This window comes from Notamacropus eugenii, chromosome 1 (assembly GCF_028372415.1).
Source record: "Notamacropus eugenii isolate mMacEug1 chromosome 1, mMacEug1.pri_v2, whole genome shotgun sequence".
Lineage (NCBI taxonomy): Eukaryota > Metazoa > Chordata > Mammalia > Diprotodontia > Macropodidae > Notamacropus > Notamacropus eugenii.
In genome coordinates this window covers 230,647,843-230,670,196 of record NC_092872.1, presented here as the reverse complement: position 1 = coordinate 230,670,196, position 22,354 = coordinate 230,647,843, and the positions used below count along the sequence as shown (strand labels likewise).

Sequence of the window (22,354 nt, the reverse complement as noted above, 5' to 3'; positions counted from 1 at the left end):
GACTCCAAATTCAGTGCTTCATTTGAATTATCTCTGAAGATTATATTTTAGCACTTCATTTCCAAAGCAAAATGATTTCTAAGCACTCATAAAAACTGGGTCTGAGGAGGTTAAATGCTCACCTTCAGGTGATATCTTATCTTCTTTTGGATACTCACATGGATTAGGCCTTGATCATAAGCGCTGAGAAGAGCCACTCTTTGGTGAGTGCTGGCATGAGGCTTACCTTAGAAACTAGAGGTGGCAAGGGAAATACTGGAAATGAATTTGGGGGATTCCAGTTGCACCTGGGTTGAGAAAAAATATTGAAGTAGTATTTAAGAGTAGTATTTAAGCTAAGTCCATTCACTGTTCCAGTGCTGGATATATGTATATGTATATAGACCCACACACACATGCACAAACATATATATATGTATATTTGAAATCATCAGACTTGTATGACTTTAATAGTACAATGTGTGGGAGAGAATAGATGTGAACAGCCATGCATGGAACATTCGGAGAAGCTTGCAGGGGCTCAGCTGTGGTGGCCTGGGGTTCTTTCCATTTCCCTCTGAATTTTTTGCAGAATCCATATCCTTGTTTTTTGTTTAATTACTTGTTTTTTGCAGGAGGAGGAAAGGAGGAGAGCAGAGGAGTAGGGTACAAAGCCAGGCTCTTCGTTGCTGTGGAGTTAGGATGCAGAGCCCATGAAAGGCGAGGAGAGGAGGGAATCTAAGTAACAATGATGTGTTCTGAGGATCTGGTGTAAGAGCCACATAGATAACAGATCTTCTGAAGTTCAGCTCCAATTACTATCATCTGGAAAATATGTCTGGGGTGGCAATCATAGGAGATAGTCTGTATCCACTGTAAATCCTTAACAAACTGATTGATCGGTTGGTTGATTCATAGCCAGAAAAACACCACCTACCAAGTGCCCCCTGTATTCACTGCAAAACATGGCTGGAAAAAATGGGCCCAGTCTCTGTTTTACCTTCAGGAAGCTTATAATCTGCTTGAGAAGAAAATGCACACAAGCATAAGACAACAAAACCCTCATACAAGAGTAATATTAGCAAGGCCACATGGACCTATATCATATCCCCAGCACCTAACACCTTGCTAGGTACAATGCTTGTTCATTGATTGACTGGTTCTAGATATATTACTCTGCTTTACTCCTACCAGTCAGGTACTCTCTTTTCCCTAACCAGATACCCCTGAGCATTCAGAATTATGTCAACCAGATATCTGACATCATTCAGAGTTTGTCACCACAGCTACCAAAATATTGATCATGCACCTTACAGAGTTGTGCTAGAACCAGCTCCAACTGACTCACATGAGTCGGTTGTTAAATTTTTCAATGTGATCATTTACACCTTGAAAATTGGCAAATGTTACAAATCAAGTCTTAATTTATTGCTTTATTGATTGTTTAGCCTTAAGAAAGTGGTGATGTCACCATCACCACAAATATTAAAAAGGCAGATTAAATTTAAAATTGTGTTGGGGCTTTTTTTTTTTTGAAGAGTTTGTTGTTAAACCTTTACTGGTATTCCCTTGTCCTTGAATGAGGCCACTGGGAGATGGAATGGATAGATCCAGGAAGCCTGAGTTTGATGTTGACTTGGACACTTACTGGCTGTGTGGCTCTGGTGCAAATCACTTAACTTCTCTAGGTCTCACTTTCCTTATCTATAAAATGAGAAGGTTTGGCCTCTAAAGTCCTCCTCAAAGCTAATCTGTCAGCCTCTGATCCATGGGGATCAGCATAACGCTGGGCCCCAGAGTCACACAAACCACTCCAGCCAGGACACACCTGCTGCTATGGAATCCTAGAGCCCACTCTCTCCACGCTATCCCCACCCCAACACACACACACATACACACACACACACACACACACACACACACACACACAAGTCAAGACTCACTTGACTCAATCAGTCAATCACTAAGCATTTATTAAGAATTCACACTGGGTTAACCCCACCTCATTCCCTCCCTGCGAACAAGCATCAGCTCTGGAGATCCTTATCCAGAACTTCATTCACCATATGCCTTCAGATTGCCTTCACCAATTCCACTCCACTCATACCAATAATCACTAACATCCTGATTCTGCCTCCACACCCTCAAATCTCTCTCTAATCACTCTCTCAGCCACCAACAGTCACTCAAACCAAACTCAAATTCGACTGTACACTTAGTCACGAATATCCAGAGACCAGCTCATTAATACTCCTATTTCATCAATTACCAGCATCATAAGGACATCCTAATATTCTCTGAGCCCTTTTCACCTCAAGATATAATTGCCAGCACTTCAAAATTTATGAGTAAACAGTGACTTTATTAAATCCTAGAGAACTGAGAGGAGAAGAAACAGGTATGGCTTGGTGGAAGGGATCAGTAAGGAGGTTCCAGGTGCCTAGTAATCACACAAAAAGACGTTGTTTTGGGATTTCTTTTTTGTTGTTTCTTTATTTTTGAGATCACAGATGTTATTATCACAGGCGTGATTATCATAGAATAATAAGAGACAGTTAGGTACCTCATTAGAGCACTGGACCTGGAGTCAGGAAGACCTAAATTCAGATCTATAAAGTAAGGATTACAGTAACATCTCCCCCTCAATTTGAGGGTGAATATCAAATGAGATTATGTTAAAGCACATTGCAAATCTTAGAGCATCACGCAAATGTTAGCTATTATTATTACAAGCAGAAGACATAAGCTGAAATCTAGGCTTTGCCACTTAGTAGCTGTGTGACTCTGGGCAAATCCCTTGACTTCAATGGACCTCAATTCCCTCATGTATATAAGAGAGACAGTAATGTTTGGTGTTATCTCCCTCCAGCATTGTTGCGAGAATCAATTGAGAATGAGAATCAATGTGTAAAATGTTTTATAAACCTTAAACACTACTACTACATAGGATATTAGAAATGAAAGTGAGCTTAGAGGTCATCTAATCTAACAACCTCTTTTTTTACAGATGAAGAAACTGAGGCCCAGAAAGATTGATACCTTTAATTATGACCCTTAGAAGAGGCAACTAAAGGCCAGGACTCAACTTATTGCCTCAAGATGGACTGGGAGGGAGGGGACTTGTATCTCCTTTTTTCCATTAGCTAAGAACTATTTCAAGCCTGGATCATGCTGCTGCCAAATTCCACTGCTTTTGATAATTGGGGCCTGGGGCTGAGCCCAGCTCTGGTCCAACACCCCAAAACCACATCAGCTTAAGTAGGGGGGAAAATGGGGATCAGAAATCTGAGGGTCAGCAGCCAGGAGACAGACGGGTTTCTCTCCAGGGCTTTGGGAAACCAGGCCAACATCTGGAGCCAACACCAGCCAAGGCAATCAGGCGGATTACTGTGAGCTGAGGGTTCCGGAGAGAGAATGTTTGGAACAATGGAATGGGGACAATTACATTTATGTGAGAACATGTGGCATGGAAAGATTCAGCTGCTAATGTGCAGGGGCAACTTTATTTATTTATTTAGGCTTTCTAACACACCCCTCGGTCTCCAACTGGCCGGCTGAGTTACATCTGTGAGTGCAATTTAGGAACACTCCTAGGGACCCTGCCAAATAAACAGCTGCAACCCACGCTCCGAGGCCTGTTCCCCAAACCCCAGAGCTACCCACAAGTCCAAAGCCACATCCCATCCCTCCCTCGACGAGGGCCCTGCTGAGCCAGAGGGAGAGGAAACACTCATTAATCACAGGGAGAAGGCTTCCGGGCAGCCCTGAAGACAGCCCCAAGTTGGCCTTTTCTGAGAGGGAGGTCCCCAGTAGGAACCCGGGGGACAGACACAACTTAGATTCTGACCCAGTGTATACTGAACTAGCTGCTAGGGTTTCCTGACTTAGGGAAATAACCAAAGGCCTAAAAAGTTCCCCCAATGGGGTGGATAAGATGACCATTAAGAATTACTCTCTTCTATTCATTTTAGACATGAGGTTATTGGATCTCAGAGAGTGAAGAGTATTATAGAAGATCACAAAGCAAATTTATATCAAAGGTCAGACTAGAATTCATGTCTCCTAATCTCCAAGATCAATGCCTTCTTTTATTTCCTACTGCAAAGTTCAACTAAGGAAGGCATCTTTCATCTAGGACAGTAGTATCAAATTCTGCTAGAAACATGTGCCATTAAATTGTGTATAAGGATCCCTGCAGTCATGTGTTAAGTTATGTTACTTTATATTAACATTATCTATGTTCTGACAGAAAAAGAAAATGACAAATGTTGGTGGGGATGTAGAAAGTTTGGGACACCAATTCACACTAATGGTGAAGGTATGAACTGGTCCAGCCATTCTGAGGAACAATTTGGAACTATGTGCAACGGACTATAAAACTGTGTATTCTCTTTTACCCAGCAATACCACTACTAGCTCTATAACCCAAGGAGATCAAAGGAAAAAGATATGTACAAAAATATTTATAGCAGCTCTTTTTGTGGAGGTAAAGAACTGGAGGAGATGCCCATTAATTGGGCAATGGCCGAACAAGTTGTAGCTGAACAAGTTAGGATAGAATAGTGCTGTGTCCTAAGAAATGATGAGGGGGATGCAGAGTGAAATGAGTAGAACCAGATCATGGTACACAATAAAAACAATACTGTAACGATGATCAACTGTGAAAGATTTAGCTACTCTGATCAACACAATGGTCTAAGACAATTCCAAAGGACTCATGATAAAATACTCTCTAACTCCAGAGAGAGAATGGATAAATTCTGAGTACAAATTGAAATATAATTTGCTCATTTTCATTTTTTGCAGCATGGCTAATATGGAAATAGGTTTTGCATAATTTCATATGTATAACTGGTATGTATTGCTTATCCTTTTAATGGGTGGGGAAGGGGTTGTAGGAAGGGAAAGAATTTGGAACTCGAAAACATTTTTAAGGAATGTTAAAAATAAATAATATTTTTAAAAACATTGTGTTCTATTGTACTTTTATTTACTTTGTTCACTATTTCCTAATTACATTTTAATCCGGTTCAGGCAGCAGTAAAAGGCATGGGCTGCCTGTTTATTTTCATCTCTGTTCTAGAATATTGCATCATTAGAGCTACAATAGACCTTAGGTCCCCAACTACAAAAAAAGAGGACTGGTTTAGAGGATCATTGAAGCCTAGAGAGGAGAGGTAATTTATCCAAGGTACACAGCAAAATAGCCAAGGCTCAAACCTTCTTGTCCAATGCCCCTTTCCCTATGATACAGTGCAACTCTCTGGTTTTACACATTTGGCAGATCTGAGGATATACTCAAAGTGGACAAGGCTCCCTTCTTGTGCCAGGTTAGATTTCCTTCTGTGTTGGAGGAGAGATAGTTCTATAAGGGGGGCACCATAGCTCCCCACCAGTTTCCTTGATACTCACTAACAATGAGGATAACAATTACAGCTGACATTAATGTTTTAAGATTCATAAATTGTTTTACTTAGATTATTTTATTTGATCATCATGACAACTTCATAAAGTATATGCTATTACTCTCTCAGGTCTCATAACAGGTGCTATATGTTATTAGCCACCATTCCCCTGTATACATTATCAATGTCTACTCCTTAAGGGTAAGAAAGGCTTCATATCTTTATATGAGTTCCCAACACCTACCATGGTGCTTGGTAAATGGTGGGTGCTTAATAAATACTTATTCATTCACTCATTCATTATCACCATTTTATAGCTGAGGAAACTAAGTTCAACATAGTGGTAATGTCCCCAAAGTCACACAGCCTTACGTAACTATGGGTATTTGAACCCAGAATTTCCAAGTTCCAAATCCTCCAAGCCTAGCAGATCCAAGTTGACATTTGGTTAACATCAAAGAATGACTTGTTGTTTTTGCTGTTGTTTAAAGACAATTATCCTCAGTCTTGAATATATTAGATGTGACATTTGAGGATGTGTTTAATAAAAAAAACTTGCCAGACAATTTGTGGCTGGAGGCAGGTATGCCATTTGCTCTGATTAAAGTATTGTTTGAGTCCACACATAAGTTACCTCTCCTTTACTTTTCTAGATTTTTATTTAAGAGAACTTAGAAACTCAGACTATGGAAATAAAAGAAGTGTTATGAGAGACAGAAAGGACAAGAGAGAAGAAGAGGTGAAAAGCTGATTTGATTTTTAGTCTAGATTAATACCATCGCGTGCCTAGATTGCCAATCTTAATCAATCAACAAACATTTCCTAAGTACCAGCAATGTGCATGCTGTGGCTCAGACAAGATGGTCTCTAAGGCCTCTTCTAGTTCTGAGTCCTGTCAGTCAATCAATAACCATTTATTAAACATATTTTATGTGCCAAAGGATTTAGTGACTAATATGGAATCATTCCTGTCCTCAAGGGGCTTAGTAAATACTAGGTCATTTTTTGCAAGAGAAACACCTTGGCAGGTAAGGGGACCTGGAAATTCTTCATTTTGATTGAGGTGGCCATTGAGCTCAGTAAAGAAACTGAGAGAAGAAGTGGGAGAGTATTCGTGGAATTCAGGGCTATGATTACATACTGTTCCTCATGTACTGGGCTCTGCTTTCAACTAAGGCTGAGCATCTACCATGGTGAAGGCTGAAGTTTCTTTTTAATTAGTGGAGACACTAATATAGCGTTAGTGAAATTGTAAATTGGTCTCCTGCCATTATGGAAAACAATTTGTAACCATGCCACAAAAAGTCACTAAACTATGCATACTTTTTGATAAAATAACATCACTACTATGCTGGTAAAAGTCAATGAGGTGGCATAGTAGATGATGCAGTGGACCTGTAGTGAGGAAGCCAGGTTCAAATCCATCCTAGGGCACTACAGCCATATGATTCTGGGTAGGTGATAACCTACATATGCTTCAGTTTCCTTATCTGTAAAATAAAGAGTACCTGCCTCCCAGGGTCATTGTGTGGACAGAATGAGATAGGTATTAAAGTATTTGGCAAGCACAAAATTAAGAAGCACTATGAAAATGCTGGCTTTTATTATTATTCCCCAAAGAGATTTTGTAAAAGAAGAATAAAAAGAAATATGTGTACAAAAAAAATTATAGCACCTCTTCTAGTTGTGATAAAGAACTAGAAACCAAGGAGATAACTCAACACTCCGGAAATGGTTTAAAAAAATGGCATATGAATGTAATGGAATATTGTTGTACTGTAAGAAATCACAAAAAATAGTTTCGAAGAAACCTAAAATATTTGTATGAACTGATGCAAAGTGAAGTGAGTAGAACCAGCAGAATAATGGACACAATAGCAACATTGTAAAGATGACTTTGGAAAGCTTCTCAGTCTATTAGTCAACCACAGTTTCAGATGACCAACAATGAAGAACATTACCCATAGCCTATTATCATACAACAGCAACAACACTAATGGTAATGATGATAGTATTTTGTAGCATTTATGGTTTTTAAAGCAGTTTATATATGGCAGCCCATTTGATTTTCAAAAAACCCATGTGTGGTTATATATATATATATGTATACATATACATATATATATACATACACATATATATATGTGTGTGTATGTATGTATAGATATGCTTATATACATATATGCTTATATATATATTTGTGTTTTACTGTGGTCTTCTCTAGGTGAGGCTGGGGAGGGAGGGAGAAAAAAATTAAAAGTCTGCAACAGAGAACAAAAGAAAACTTAGAAGGAAGCACAGAAAAGTTGGCTAGCTTTGAAAACAATGAGTCAAATATTATAGATTTTATTTTTTGATTAATTAATTAGTTTTAGTTTCCAACATTCACTTTTATAAGATTTTGAGTTCTGAATTTTCCCCCTCCTTCCCCTATATTCCATTGAATCCTGGGCCATCTCCAGTCATCCTGATCTGTATCTGGTCACTGGATCCAGATGGCTCTGGAGAAGTGAGTCTGATGACCTTGCACAGCCCTCCCTCACTCAAATCAAAGTCAACTACAAGTCATGTCATCATTTACCTGATGTCATGGTTCTCTTCAAAAACAAAGGACAAACACAATACCAATCAATCCCAGAATGCAGATTGACTCAAGATGCAAATGAGATTGGAGGGGTAGGCCAAAGAGGGAATGGAGAAATTTGTTTTGCTTGGCTTAGCAAATTTGTTAAGAGAGTTTTTTCTTTTCTTTTCCAATGGGATGAATGGGAGGAAGAGAAAAACATATATTTCCTAAATGAAAGAGAAAAAAATATCCCCTTCTGTAGGTTGCTATAGGTTGCCAAAGGTCCCTTAACCAGAGACATAGAGTCTACACTGGGGGGACAGAATCCCTGCTTAAGGTGGACAAGGTCTAAGTTAGGAAGTAAGTGACCACCCAGACTGAAGATGTGATGGGCATCAGGTAGAAGGATCTAGTTCCTGGGAAAAGGCAACCCAGCTCCAATTCACTACCTACCAATCCTAAAGTAATTTGTCTGACTCACCTTCCCATGGATATCTGCTTCTTGTGGTGGTCTTTATGCTTTCACATCTGAGAGGCCAGTGTGGCCTTCTCATTTTCCCTATGTGAGCTTTGCCAACAACACTTCCCAGGACTACCTAGATCATCCTAAGGAGACAGGACTGACGTTACAAACAAAGCAGCACATTTGGAGTCAGCATCTGATTTTGGATTCTGACTCTGCTACTGCATGGCCACTGGGTAACCGAGCATGGCCAGGTCATGATCCCCCCCGAGTTTATTTCCTCATGAGGAATATCTGACCAATTTTCCAGCTCTAAATTCTGAGAGAAAAGATAGTCTAAGAGGTATTCGAATAGGTCTTCTCTCTATCCTCCATACTACTGGTTAATTAATCTTCCTATGACTTTGCTATCCATCAGAAACTACTCTGATCCAAAACCTTTAACAGTTCATTGGGGGCTTTATAACAAAGTTATAAAGTGTTAGGGATCAACTAAGCCAAGCCCCTCCTTTTCTAAATGAAGAATTTATGCTTCAAAAAAACCTTGTCCAAGGTCACAGATCTGGTTGATAGCATAGCCAGGACTAAAATTCAGGCCTCCTGACTCCTAATTTTCTGCTCCTCTATTAGCATCTGGTCCCACCGTCTCATTTTTGTAGAGGAAGAGATAAAGAAGCAAAGCTTGCTTCCTAGACAGAGAAAGAGGAGAGCAAAGTCAAGGCTAGAAGCTGGGTCCCCTGACTCCCAACTCAATGTGCATCCCACTGACAGCAATGTACACACAAGCTGGCCAGGGAAGGCTTCCCAGAATCGTGTGCCCTTGAAGAGAAGGCGAGAGCATGAGAAGCAACCAGGTATAGTGTAAAGTCATCAACTAGGAATAAAAAAAACCTTGTTTTTAGATTCCAGCTTTGACATGTACCAGCCATGTCCTCCTGGACAAGTCATTTTTCTCGCTCTCAGTGACCTCATCTGTAAAGTGGAGATAATTGTACTTTGACCACCCATATCTTCACAGGGCTCTTGTGGGGGAAAAAAGTGCTAAAGTTCTAAAAGTAAATACAGAAAGTTAAGAGCTTAAGGTCAAAAGCTTAAAATTGTACTAAGATTTTTGGGACACTATAAGTTACTATCATTGGAATAATAATGACAAGCTAGTATTTATATAGTTCTTTAAGGTTTACCAAGCACTTTGCATATGTTATCTCATTAATCATTTGCAAAGGGGCTGAAATAACAAAGGGATCTCACTCCTGGACCCTTCTCCCATTCATATTTCCCTTCTCAAGTACTTACTTTCTGTGCCATACAATTTGAAACAGCGACCCCCATCTCCATTAGAGCCCCCAAACTCTGGCTCTTAGCAAGTGCCAGGAACCCCACTCAGCAGTCCTCCTGGGCAACAATGCACTCAGAAGAGCCAAGTCAGAGCAAGCCTTGAAATGATTCTAAGCCACTTATTGGATGGGCTTGGGGGAGTGTTTAGGAAGTGAAGGGAATACATCCTGAATGGATCCCCAGCCCTACTGCCACAGCTGGAGAGGATTGTTCCTCCCTCGGGGATCAGAGACGATGATTGTTCCATCATGAATCTGGCTTCATTCATCCAGTTATGCAAATTAGCCTATGAGCTCATGGCCAAAACCTTAAAATGCCTGGCAAGGGGCCAGGGCCAAGAACTATTTAATAGCACTCCCACCCCCCCCAAACCTGATACCTCTGTACTGATTCTCATTCCTTCTCTAGGTCCTGGTTTTCCCATGCTGGTCATACTCCTACAGAATTACAGGATCATAATATGTTGGACCCGGAAGGGACCTTAGAGATTATCTTGTTCAGCTTCCTTATTTAACAAGAAATTGAAACACAGAACAGTTAAGTGGCTTGCCTAAGGTAACAAGTTCTAGTAGGCAAAGAGGCTCTGAACCCAAGTGTTTTGATTCCCAAGTTCTCCCACCTTCTCTCTTCATCCTTTACTATCCTCTCTTTCCACTTCCCTTGTACTGAAGCATATATACCTCCCTGAAATACATTTCATTGTCTTCTTACCGTCTATCTTTTTAGTCTCTATTTCGTTACTGGAAGTTTTCCAAGGGTGTGAATAGACCTGTAGTGAGTTGAATGTCTCTCAACATAAAATTCTATCTTTTCCCTTACTTTGGGATCCAAGGATCAGTGTCATGGGATTGGGGAGTGGGATGTGCTGACAGTCTTGGGATGGGGGTGGAGCTGGAGAAGGGAGAATTTGGCAGCCAGGCTTAATCCACTAAATGGCCTTGTATCTCATCAGCCTCTCCAAAGCAAGCCCAAGCCCCAGCTGGCTGAGTCTGTGTTCCAAACAATGGTAAAAAGAAGAAAGCAAAATCTATGTTAAACCTTCCACTCCCTCCTAAGCATCATTCTTTGTTGTCTGAGGGACATCAAGAAAGACTTAGATAAAAAAGGAATCATTTTCTCTTAGCTAACCATGGAACAAGGCACAGCAATGGTATGCAGCTGATCCCAGAGCAGACTGTATTAAGAACAGAGGGAAACAAATGGGTAATGATAAATAAAATACAGCTCGGCACATCAAAAGGACACTGACCTGGGAGTCAGAGGATCAGAGTTCAAATCTGTACTTTGATATTTACTATACCTGTGTGTCTGATTCTGCCTGGGCCTTAATTTCCTTTTCTGTAAAATTAAGGGGACTGGAAGAGAGAATCTTTCAAAATTCTTTCCAGAGCTAACAATCTAAGAAGGGCATAAAAAGGCACAATTTGGGGGTGGGGGTAATAAAGGACTTGAAACAAAACAGATGCCCATGAGCTGGGAATGGCTGAGCAAGTTGTGGTATTTGAATGTGACAAAATCAGAAGAAACAATGAATATGATCAGTGGTATCAAACTCAAATAGAAACAGAGGCCACTAAATTGTACACAAGGATCCCTGAAGGCCACACATGGACTTAGAAAATCACATATTCACATTATCTCTGTTTTATTAGATTTGGTCTATTTTGTAAAATAGTTCCCAGTTACATTTTAATCTTGTTCAGGTTGCACACAGGAGCCTTACAAGCCCAGTATTTGACAACTCTGAAAATGATCAGTGCAGAAAAGCAAGCAAAGACTTGCATGAACTGATGCAGAATGAAATCAGCAGAACCAGGAAGGCAATATACATAGTGAGTTACAGCAATGGGAATGCAAAGTAGGACAGCAGTCAAACCGTAGGGGGAAAAAATCAATAAAATTTTATTTAAAAAACTGGATGGGGTTAGCGCATAGAAACCCTGAGCTCACTCAAGTTCATTCCTTAATCACTGTTGTGTGCTCAAGTTTTTAAGAGGCTGAAATATGACAATGGCTGGAAAGCACTTTAAGAACCTCAACGTGCTGAATAAATGCCAGTTATCATTGGTTTTTTTGTCTTGATATTGCGATTAACCTACAGTCTCCAGGCCTCCATGCCAGTGATGACTTCATTCTTGAGGCTTCTACTGCAGTCCTGCTGAGCTCAAGCAGTGTTTATAGAGTAATGCAAGGATGTACTGGTAAATATTTAACAACTGGTCTCTCCAGAAAAAAAAAAATGTATGTACACATACTTTTAAGTTTAATCTGCATTATTAAAAATTTAATTATAAACACTCAACAGCAATAAATCAATTCCTGATTTTTAAATTGCTGATTTGTGAGTTGTACATGTTACACTGAAAATTTAACTATTGACTCTTGCTAGTTAGAACTATCTTGAGCACATAGTATATTTTACTAGTGGGGATTTTCTTTAAAGACAAAAGTTTATTGGTACCCGACATGAAGTGCTTTATTTTTATTCATCAGCTAAAGAATTTACAGGTTTAATAATATTATTAAGAAGAGCTATTCTTGGAGCAGCTAGGTGGTGCAATGAGTAGAGTGTTGGCCCTGGAGTCAGGAAGACCTGACTTCCAATCTGGCCTCAGGCACTTGACATACTTACTAGCTGTGTGACCTTGGGCAAATCACTTAACCCCAATTACCTTGCCTTCCTCCTCTAAAAAAGAAACAACAGCTATCATTTATAGAGTTCTTTAAGGTTTACAAAGTATTTTCTATATCATTTTATTTTTATTTTAGTTGAACTATTTTAAACTTAACATTAATTAACAAAATTTTACTTTAAAATACAAATTTAAAATTAGATATAAATTTCATTTTTTTTGAGATTTGGGGGTGCCTGGGCACAGACAGCACACTGTCTCACATTCATACACTTAATACTAGTCCATAAATTCCTGTGTCCAAGTCTGAACCTCCCAACTAAAGAGAACCAAAGAGAAACAGAAGAGGGTTCAGAGCTCAAGCAAAGAGGGCCAGAAAGTCAGCCTGAAGAGGAAAGATAAAAGAGCTGAGAATGATTTCGCTGCACTGCAGTTTCCAAGCCCATGAGGATTCACATTCCTCATTAAGAACAGATCAGGAGAAAAATGTCTGAAACTCTCCCTCTAAATGGACTTGTCTCCCTGCTGGAATGTAAACCTACTGAGAGTAAGGATTGTTGCATGCATTATATTTGTATCACCAGTGTCTAGCACACAGTAGGCATATAAATACATGTTTGTTGACAGATTGATTGATTAAGGCTAGACACAAAGCCAACTTCCCTGAAAAGGAATGGTAAGACACTGGAATGAGTTTCTGTTTTTATTTGTTTTTGTTTTTACTTTTAACAGCACAGAAGTCTGATCTAATAATATCTGTACAATACTTAATTCTTTCCAAAGGTCTTGCCTATCAATTGTCCTTCCCCATTCTAAGGCAGCACAGGCATTATTAACTTCATTTTCCAAAAGGAAATACTAGGGTTCAATAAGTTTAAGAAGTTACATATCTATAGACTGAAGACCCCAAACTTTCCATTCTACCACATCTCTCTAGGTTCACTTACAGATAGCCCCATCTGAGAGCAGAAGGATGGATGGAATGAGCCCCTCCCATCCAAAGTTGCCAGTAGGCCTTGCAGGTACCTTGTGAGCCACGTTCCCAGTTGAACTCTGTGCAATTAGAGGATGAGAAGGGAGGAAGGGACATGGTATGTGAAAGAGAACTTGATCAAGGACAGAACAAGAATCTCCTAACTTCACATCCCCTTCCCCAACTCTCTTTGCATACCTCCTCATGTTCTGGTCCCATCTCATCTCTGAGAGATCAGTCAGTCAACAAGCATACATTAGGCACTTACTGTGTACTAAGCATTGTGCTCAGCTCTGGGGAAACAATGGAAGATTAAATCACAGTCTCTTAAGGAGATTACATTATAACGCGAAAGACAACAAACACAAAAGTGGATATCCAAGGGGGTGTGTGTGTGAGTGTGTGTGTGTGTGTGTGTGTGTGTGTGTGTGTGTCCATGTAGTCAATGGACAGTAATGTCAGAGGGAAGCCACTAGCAGTCTGCTGTGTTATGGTGTAAGGGACCAGGACCGCCTCTCAGCAGAATCTTCTCCTGACTTGTTTCCTCAACCCTCAAGCTCCAGCTCACCTCCTGAAAGCTCAGGGGTTGGCTCTGGGTCAACTCTTTTTAAAACTGGAAACTTAGCTGACTTTCTCTTCTCCCTTTGCATAGAGAGAGGGAAAACTAGAAGCAATGACCTTGGAAACCCTTGCACTGCAATGTTTTCCAACAGGCAAAACACGATAAATCACCCCAGCCTGATCTGGAACACTGCTTTCCCATTTCCTGCTCCCTGGTCTCACCTGTGCACGAGGGTGTTTGCCTGCTTGTTAGTTTGCTTGTTTTTGCCTCTCTTTCTTTTTTCTGTTTGTCTTAGATAGAGCCATGTTCTTTAGTGCAGTAAGGTGGGTAGGGAGGCAGTTGTGAAATCCCCATTAGGCATTGCTTTCATGAATCTCAGATTTGCCCCCACCTCTGCCATCCCAGTGAGGTCCTGAGGTACTGCAGAAAAGCCACCAGACTGGGAAGGCAAATTAAAAGCCCAATATCCATACTTTGTGGCATGTATCACAACCTCTCTGGGGATAATAATATAATAACACCTTCCTGCTTAACTCTTGGGATGAAGAAGAAGAAGAAGAAGAAGAAGAAGAAGAAGAAGAAGAAGAAGAAGAAGAAGAAGAGGAAGAAGAAGAAGAAGAGGAAGAAGAAGAAGAAGAAGAAGGAGAAGGAGAAGAAGAAGAAGAAGGAGGAGGAGGAGGAGGAAGAGAAGGAGAAGGAAGAGAAGGAGGAGGAAAAGAAGGAGAAGGAAGAGAAGGAGAAGGAAGAGAAGGAGAAGGAGGAGAAAGAAGGAGGAGGAAGAGAAAAAGAAGAAGACGACGAGGAGGAGGAGGATAATGATGATGATGATAGAACGTACTTTGAAATCTGCAAAAAGCTTTTGCACAAATGATCTCATCTGGTCAAATGAGATCATGCATATAAAAGCACTTGCTAACCATAAAGTATTCTACAAAGGTGAATTACTTCTGTATGAAAATGCACCGTCTTTCTCTTGAAAAAATATGTGTGGTCCATAAATATGAAGAAACACACTGAACTAAAAAATACCAGCAAACTAACCTGGATGAAGTCTGATTTCTTCCCTTACAGAGGGAGGGAAAAAAGAAATTCTTCTTGGCTTCTTTCCTATTATTATTGTTCCTGTTGCTGTTATGTTTTGTTTTTATGAGCTGAATTTAGGAATTAGAGGAAACAATGGAGGCCAAGTAGTCCATTAGTTCTGTGTGTCTGTCTGTCTTTCTTTCTCTCTGTCTCTGTCTCTGTCTCTGTCTGTCTGTCTGTCTGTCTCTCTCTCTCTCTCTCTTTCACATCTCTTTCTCTCTCTGCCTCACCTCTCTTTCATTCACTCTCTGAGCCTCCTTATCACTTGGTCTGACAGGGAAGACAGAATTCCAGGGTGAGAGTAGGGATAGTATTTCCAAGTCACTCTTCTAATTTTAGATAGCATTGTAAATGATAAAATGATTACCATTTAGTACTTATCTGGCCCTCACAAAAACCTGTGTAGTAGGCAGTACAGATATTATTATACCCATTTTACAGATGAAGGAACTAAGAGCCCAAGAAGTTGTGACATAACTAAATTTAAACACTTAGTAAGTAGTACCACCAGATTTAGAACCTCAGTGTACTGTATTTAAATCCACTGTTCCTTCCACCACACCATCCCTAGAAAGAAGAGAAGCTACTACCCCTAATTGAGGGCACCCTCAATTTCTGCCACCAGACATAGCTGCCTATGTTGAACTGGAGTCCATCTCAACTGAACTGTGTAGTAAGAATTGCCTAGCCTTCTCAGGGAGTGTAGGAAATTGAAAGGGTGGCCTCAATGGGGGGTGGGAAAAGGTCTAAGAAAAATGAGTTCTAGGGTATTGGGCTACTCAATTTGCTCTACTCAAGAGTCAGCCAGTGGGTTCAGCATCTGAGGAGGGGGAGAGGGGGAAGACAGAGGAGAGAAGATACAGCTTCTGGGACAACCACACAGAGGTTTCTTTTCATCAGATTCTGGACCCAGAGTAGATGGAAACACAGACAACCAAAGAACCAAAGCCAAAAGGAAGGAAGACATTTAGCCTTTCCTGTCCTCCCTGCCTCAAACTTCCCAGTCTTAACTCTACGAAACTCTAGTTTTGTGTCAGATGTTCAGACACATAGAGGCATCATAGACAACCCTGGAATCCTAGAGTTCCAGATAGCATAAGAACTGTTAAGAACCTTCTAAATCATTCAATCCAGTAGTCTTTTTAAGTATGTAAAGTAATCTTAAATGACAAAAAAAAATGTAACACTCTTATATGATAGTTTTAGTATCCATTGATTGAGGAAAGACATAATTATAAAAGTCTACTAAGGTTGCTATCATTACGAATTCAGTTAATACTTTTAAATGAATTCATATTTATTAATCACATTTGGGTAGATTTTCAAAAATATGCATAATGTTTGTAGAATATGTTTATTTAGTCTTTAGATTGTATCTTTGCTTGTTTATGAATTTATGTACTCTTTGTAATTACTCCAGCCCCTACAGGTTGGGAAATGATGATCTAATATCAACTCACTTTGCACAGTGACTCAACCCAAGGTCATGAGGCTACTTAGTGAAAGAGCTAGGTCGAGGATGGAGGTCTCCTGATTTCTCATCTAGTATTCTCCATGAGATCCTCATTTTCTTGAGGATAATGCTTAACCAAACTACTTTCCACCTCCCTCTCTCCCCAACCCTTGAGCATTTTTAGAATGTCAGTATAGGTAGGACACAGAATGTAAATAAAGTCCCAGTGATTAGTGCTGGCTCTTCTCTCTCCATAATCAGGACTAGCCTGTTCTGATGGGGAAACATGAAATGACTAAGCAGGGCAATCTGGGAGCAGGAAGCAGTGATCAGAAAGCCAGCAGGTAGGCACTCTCTTGTGCTTACAAAGAGCATCTTGTTGCTTCTGTCTGTCTGTCATCGGGTGTGGTGAGGAGGGAGTTTGGGGGTTAGTGGGGGAGGAGGAACAAGGAGAAAATCTTGTCTTAGCATGACTGGGAAGGGCACACAGACAGGAACAAGTCCCTGCTGCTAATGCTGGTGTTGCCTGAATCACTGGCCTGGACCCATCTGGGGCAAAGGCTCACCAATCTGTCCTCCCCTTGTCTCTCCAAAATAAATGAAGATCAAGGTTCAGCAGCGATTTTATAAGCTAGAGCAAAAATCTTCCCTACCATACCCTACCCCAAAAAAAGGAGCTTTGGTTGTTCCCAAGACTTTTGCCTCTGCTCATTGTGTGTGTATGTGTGTGTGTGTGCACATGCACACATGAATACATATACACACATGTGCCAATCAAGCCAGGTGTTCTGAGGAGGCAGGCAGGGTCATCGTCCAAGATGTCATGGCTACAGTCCCAAGTATCAAATTGCAATCAAGACCACACTAGTTGTTAATTAAATTAGTTCAAATTAGCAACTTGGAGAGCAGCAAACAGTCTGCTGCACAAAGCAATACCTAAGCAAAAAAGAAAACGTCTTGCCCGGGAAACAGAAGCATGTAACTTAGTCTAGGGAGCTTTTCCTAACCTCCATTCCAACCTAATATCTCCATGATAAAGTAGAAATAGTGGTCATTCCTCTCTCTCTGAATGTGCAGTTTTCTCACCCATTAAAAAGGAAAGGAAAGAAAAACAAGACTGGGTGACCTCTAAGGTCCATCTTTACATCTTATGAATCAAAGTGCAGGAAACCTCATGGTCATCCAGTTCACTCCCACCTCATTTAATAGGCAGACACCAAAATGGGGTGTGAATTGCCCGGTTATATAGCTAGGTATGGCAAAAGAAGAATTAGAACTCAGGTCTCTTGATTCCCAGCACGGGGGTCCTTGACCATTTAACTTGTGAACCAATTAATTTCAATTCAATTCAACAAGCATTTTTAAATGCCTACTATATTCCAGGCCATCTAAGCAATTCTCTAAGATTATAAAATACAAAAACAGTACTAGCTTGCCTTGATAGAGGGAGTTTTCTCTCCATCACTGCTAAAATCTTAGGTCCAGGTCCACTCTCTCTTCCTATGTGCATGACACTGTGATAGGCACTAGAGATACAGATACACAAATGGAAACAATCCCTGTCTTTAAAGAGCTAATGTTCTACTGGAAAAAACAAAATGTATATGGGAAAAACATTGCAACATCTACATATATGCTCACATAAATATATACACATACATTTGTGTACACACATACCATATATAAAATATGTGTGGATAGATATGGAGATAGAGGGAGAGAAACAGAGACAGACAGACAGACAGAGATGTCAAGAATCTGTGATTTCATCAAGACAGGGTAAGGAATTTTCAATGTTCTCTGCATCGTACAATCCTAGAGAGTTCCTTTGGGCACTGAGACATTAAGTGGTTTTCCTAAAGTCATACTGCCAATAAGTGTCAGAAATGGAAATTGAACTCTGGTCTTTCTGACTCCAAAACCAGCCTTCTATACCATGATGCCTCTAAAATACAAAATATGAAAATAACTAACATTTATAAAGCACCTACTATGGGCCAGGCCCTGTACTAAGAGCTTTACTCTAATTGTCTCATCTGATTCTCACAACACCACTGTGAGGTAAGTGCTATTTTCATCTCCATTTTACAGATGAGGAAACTGTGACTTGCCCAGGGTCACACAGTTAGTAAGTATCTGAAGGTGGATTTGAACCCAAATCTTTCTGACTCTAGACCCAGAGCTCTATCCACTGTGCTACCTAACTTCCCTAAAATCAAATTCATGGAGGGTTTGGAAAGGGGAAGGTCTAGAGGAGAGCAGTATTTGAACTGATCCTTGAATGATACTAGGGTTCCAAGGGGTCTTGAGATGAGGAAGATGACTGTACTAATTACTTCATCTCTTTCTATTTTATTAATGTTAGTTTTTTCTCAAATATCTAGTTCCCTCTCTCAGGGTCCTCTCTTTTTTCTGTAAACTCCAAGTAGCCAGATGGTATAGTAAATAGGGCATTGAACTTAGGGTCAGAAAGCCCTGAGTTTGAATCCTGACTTAGACTTTTACTACCTCTGTGACTCTGGGCAAGTTATTTAACCTCTCTATCTCATCTGTGAAATGGGAATAATGAAAAACACCTCCCAGGGAAGTTGTGAAGATCTAAAGACATAACATATAAATTGTTTTGCAAACCTTAAAATGTTTTATAAATTCTAGTCGTTATTATTATTATTTATAGTCCTTAGCATAGGGCTGGACACACAGTGAGTATCAATATATGCTTAGTGATGGATTTTCTCAAAGAGTAGAAGAAATATAAAACAGATTCCTCACATAATATTATTATTTACCCCAGTTTCGATCCTTGAAAGATCCTTGATTTCATCAGTATGTCCACTGACATACTTCTATTAGAAGAGGGTCTGTTAGATCTTCAGTAATCAAAAACAAGAGAATCCATCACAGAATCCCCAGATTTCCATGTTGGATCATCCTTGACCTCAAGGAGCATAGATTCCAATGAGGGAAAACAACCTACAAAAGTGAGTTGAAGAGGGTGAGGGGGAGAAGTGGACCTGCTCCTTCCCAAGGCAGTGCATTCCACTTTTGGATATCGCTAACTATAAGAAAACTTCTCCTTATATCAAGTCTACATTTCATAGATGAGGAAAACAATGTGATTGATTACAAAGTCAGAAGCATGATAGAAATAGGGGGACAATATGACTGGCTGAATATTTGGAATTTAAGGCTAGCAGCAACCCCTCCTTCCATCTTGTCTCTATGGAATGTTCATTGGCGGGGTTCATTTCCATGGCTTGTTGGCATCACAGTGATAACAGACTAGACTTTCTTCAAGGATAGTCAGTGTTGCAAAGATAACAGATCAGACTCCCTGGCATCCACCTGCATCCTTCAAGGATCATAGATTTTTTTTGACACAAGAGTAGAGCAGTGATTAGCAGGAAACCTGAACTTCTAAACTTAAAGAGAGAAATGAAATGTGACTTAGTTTCACAAAATTTCAATGATACAAAATGAAGTCAATCAGAGAAGAGAATTAGTTTGATTTTCTCAATTTTCACTTCCATATCATATTGTTGACTCAATATGTGATAACATACTTAGTTCCATAATCCTTTTCATGCCCAATGACCAACCTGGTGATGAATCCCTTTAAATATTGCTAGGCGGGTCCTAGACTGGACAATGGAAATGCAATCTACCCTCAGGTCAAGCCATTCTAGCTTGGTAGACCCTGTTAGAGTCTTTGTTACCCTGGTACTGTCTTTGAGAACCACTGAGGCCTCAGGGGATATTAGTGAAGGTATCATCATAACAGTTCACATGCGTCTCTGTGTTTTAGGGTTTACAAGGTACTTTCCTCACAACAGTTCTGTGAGGCAAGAGTTGTGGGTAGCATGAGTGTCATTATCTCAAGGAACAAGAGCAAACCTGGAAGCCAAGACATGGAGGAAACACCAGATACTCCAATTGGGAATAAAGTTGGAGTAAGGCTCCCCAAGAAGGAATCAGACCTCTGGGGAGGGATGGGAAGCATGGCCAAGAACCCCACCAGCTTCACAGCTTTGCATCCAGCGAAGCCTGGCTACTAAATTTTGGTTCCATGACATGGGCACCATAACAGAGACAAATGGATAGAAAAGATTTGTTTATCATTGATTCTTTTATTGGTTGACATTGAGGTATATCCGAGTCTAATATAAATTCCTAATGATCAAACCAAAGTCATATAGATTAATGTTTCCTTAATATATTAAAAACCTACTATCTACATTTAATTTTCAAAAAAAAAAGTTGTTTATTCTTTAATAAAAGGAGATCTTACCACATATTATAAGTTTTTTCTCCCTATAACTCAACTCTCAGCTCACATAGCTCTTTATGGTGAAAAATCACCATTTGTATCCAGACATGAGTGGAATGTCTTAGCATGGAACTCCAGGGTAGCCCCAACAGAGTTAGACCAAAAAGTAACTGGCAATTTGCCAAAATGAGCACCATGTGTATCACACTTTACAATTCTCTAGACACTTGCAATCTAACTGGCCTTTATTGAGATCCTAGTACATGGCCAGAACTGCCTTGCATTCTGCAGGAGATACAAAGATATATGATATAGCTTTAAAGAGTTTATGGTCTAATTAAGAAGACAAGATTCCATACGTTAGATAATGTAAACAGACAGAAGTAGATAATGAAAAGTACTTTTTGAAAATCTTTAAAATGACACAATTATCAGTTGCTGGAGATACTCTTATTTACATTTCTTCCAAAACCCACCCCATTTCTAAGCTTCTCTGACAAAGGCAACATCTTTATCCCATTTCCCCAGATTCATGACCTCTCTTTTTATGATCTCCTTACTTTCTATCACCCCAACATCCAATCAGCGGCCAAAGCTGCTATTCTACTTCCACAATATTTGTCACTTGCACTCCAGATCTCTAAGCACCCAGTTACCACTTTCATTCAAGCTCTCATCACCTGTTGCCTGCTGTATTGAAATGGGCTCCCAACTGTCCTCTCTTCTTCAAGTCTCTCCCCACTCCAGACCATATTTCACCTAGCTGCCAAGTGTGAGTCATTACCTTGCTCAGGAAACTCCAGTGACTCTTCATCACCTCTAGGATAAAATATAAACTCTCTTTAGCCTTTAAAGTCCTACACAGTCTGGCCCCAACCTATCTTCCCAGCCTTGACGTACATTACTCTGGGAGGCAGCCAAACTGGCCTTACCTCTGTTCCTCAAACCCCAGACTCCATCTCCTATTTTCCAACCTTTGCAATGAATGTTCCTATGCACTGGGCCTCCTTGAAGAACCCTTCTCTTCCTTCACAATGCAACCCAAGCACCATCTCTCGGAGGCTTTAACTGATCCTCTCCATTGCAAAAACCCTCCCTAACTATCTTGTATTTAATTGTTCAATCATTTTTCAGTCATGTCCAGCTCTTTGTGACCTCATCTGGGGGTTTTCCTGGCAAAGATACTGGAACAGTTTGCCATTTCCTTCTCCAGCTCATTTAACAGATGAGGAAACTGAGGCAAACAGAGTGAAGGGACTTGCCTAGGGTCACACAGCTAGTAAGTGTCTGAGGCTAGATTTGAACTCAGGAAGATGAGTCTTCTTTACTTGAGGCCTGACAGAACAATCTATCCACTGTGCCACCTAGCCACCCTATATTTAACTGCTTTTTATTTGTTCGTATTTAATATTTATTTGATATATCACTTATATATATATATTGTTATCTCCCCCATTAGAATGAAAGTACCTTGAAAATAGTTATGATTTCTCTCATTATATCTGTATCCCCAGTATTTAGCACAGGACTTAGCATACAGCAAGTGCTTAATAAGTATTTGCTGACTGACTTGTTGATAAGCCAATAAGAACTTTCATTATCCAAGTGGCCAAATATATCACATTGGTAGTA

General features: G+C 40.1%; 1 long non-coding RNA gene across 3 annotated transcripts in view; it reads right to left on the bottom strand.

Annotated features, from left to right (window-relative positions):
• The window catches only part of LOC140517127 (uncharacterized), a 191,456-nt gene that overhangs the window by 93,709 nt on the left and 75,393 nt on the right, over positions 1–22,354 (bottom strand). For 2 of the 3 annotated variants that reach the window (XR_011971483.1, XR_011971482.1), the window contains exon 3: positions 123–287. This is a non-coding gene — a long non-coding RNA (uncharacterized lncRNA). The remainder of the gene's footprint in view (positions 1–122; positions 288–22,354) is intronic. The other variant, XR_011971484.1, reaches the window with a different exon arrangement.